Source organism: Trichosurus vulpecula, chromosome 1 (genome assembly GCF_011100635.1).
Source record: "Trichosurus vulpecula isolate mTriVul1 chromosome 1, mTriVul1.pri, whole genome shotgun sequence".
In the NCBI taxonomy this organism is placed as follows: Eukaryota; Metazoa; Chordata; class Mammalia; order Diprotodontia; family Phalangeridae; genus Trichosurus; species Trichosurus vulpecula.
In genome coordinates, this window is record NC_050573.1 from 217,921,680 (window position 1) to 217,923,466 (window position 1,787).

Genomic DNA, 1,787 nt, shown 5'->3' on the forward strand with positions numbered 1-1,787 from the left:
ATGGAGTCCAAACGAAACCATCCGCTACTCGGGGGAGCATTCTCCATCATCCTTCCCCCAGGGGCTATGGATGTGAGTGATTTCCGGCCGGTATCAGACAACCAGGAAGTTTTCTGCCACTGCGGGAGGGAGCAGAGTCTTATCGTGGAACTCCTATAGGTGCAAGCACACGTGCAAGGAGAAGCGGCAGCGCGGTACCACTTCGAGGCTCTGGGACGGGTGCAAGGGACAAGGGGCGAGCAAGTAGAGGCTGTGGAGCCCCTGGCCTCCCACACTCTGTCCCTTCGGGGCTGCCGGGATGCCTGAGTCCTTTGCGGGTGGCAGCGTATGGCCAAGGAGAATGAGGTGAATGAAGAGGATGTGACCTTACACCTCGCCCTGTTCTGATTGCCCCAATATGGTTCTGACCTCCTGCTGACCTTGAACGAGCCTCTCTCCGGGAGTAGGCCACTCGAAGGCCATGAAGCCCAATACCTCCCACCCTGGACCCTGGCTGACTTTGAAAGCCTAGTGACTTCCCTGACTCTTCTTGACCCCAGCATCTTTGGACCCCGGGAAAGATCATGAGCCTCTGCTGCTGGTGTCTGACTGTCTGGATTCCCCAACAGAAGCAAGGGATTGATGGTGGGGCTTTTCCCCATATCCTGCTCCACAGACAAACATAAGGCACCACTTTTGCAGAAAGAAACTTGCTTTATACCAATACAAAAAAACCACATTATCTGTGGGTTATATTCTGGCAATTACCAATTTTATCAGAAGTGATGAGTATTTAACCAAAGAAATAGTGTGTGTAAAACCATCTAATGTAAGTGGAATATCATCCATTTTTAGCTAATCTGCCTATTTCTACCACATTTTTAAAAATACAACTGACAAATATAATGTTTATCTAATTGGAGATGTACTTTGCTTTTCTCATATATCATAGGCTATGCTACAATTTAAAATAGCATTAATAAAGAACCATCAAGAGTTATTAAAATATGGATTCAATGAATTAAAACAATTCACTAATAATTATAGGAGAGAAAAAATGAAAGAAATTAAATGCAGACCTTTCCACTGTACTATGTATTATTATCTTGGGCAACAGATTAGGTAAGGCAACCCTATTAGACATGAAAGTTAATATCTTTTGGTGGCTTGAAAAATCAAATGAAGAGATATTAGAATAACTGACATAGCAAAGCACTTTAAATACCTCATTTCATTTTGGTCTCATAACAACCCTATAAGGTAGCTATTTTGTGTCAATTTCTCTATGTAGGAAATTAGGGAACTGAATTTTTAAGGGATCAAGTAACCTGTCCGTGGTCACACAGCTAGTGTCAGAGATAGGAATTGAGTCTAAAATTCCTAAGCTCAATTCCTAGCCAAATGCTCCCCTGTTTTTCTAAGCTGGGTTCCTAATGTTAATAGGGTAATGTACAAAATATTTTAGAGGTTGTCTGATACAGTAAATATAGAGCTGATACTGGAATCAGGAAGAACTGAGTTTAAATGTGACCTCTGACACATACTGTCTGTATGACCCTGGGCCAGTCATTTAGCTTCTCATGACCAAGAAAACTTGGTCTAAAGTATCTAAAGTCTAAAAGTATCAAAGTGAGTACTGATTGCAAAGAAAATTTCCCTATAAGGAGTTGCCTATCTCAACGAAATAACAGGTACAGTTAAAAAAAGTGCAAAAGAATTTTAAAAAGAAGAAATCTCTATTTACCGTGTTGTGCAGCACATATTAAAGTAGACTAGGTCGCGACCACTTGCTCGCAGATACTGTATAC

The 1,787-nt window shown here is 42.0% G+C and overlaps 1 pseudogene; it reads left to right on the forward strand.

The window, feature by feature from the left end:
- On the forward strand, positions 1-567 carry LOC118834810 (annotated as a pseudogene).
- The last annotated feature ends 1,220 nt before the right edge of the window (positions 568-1,787 follow it).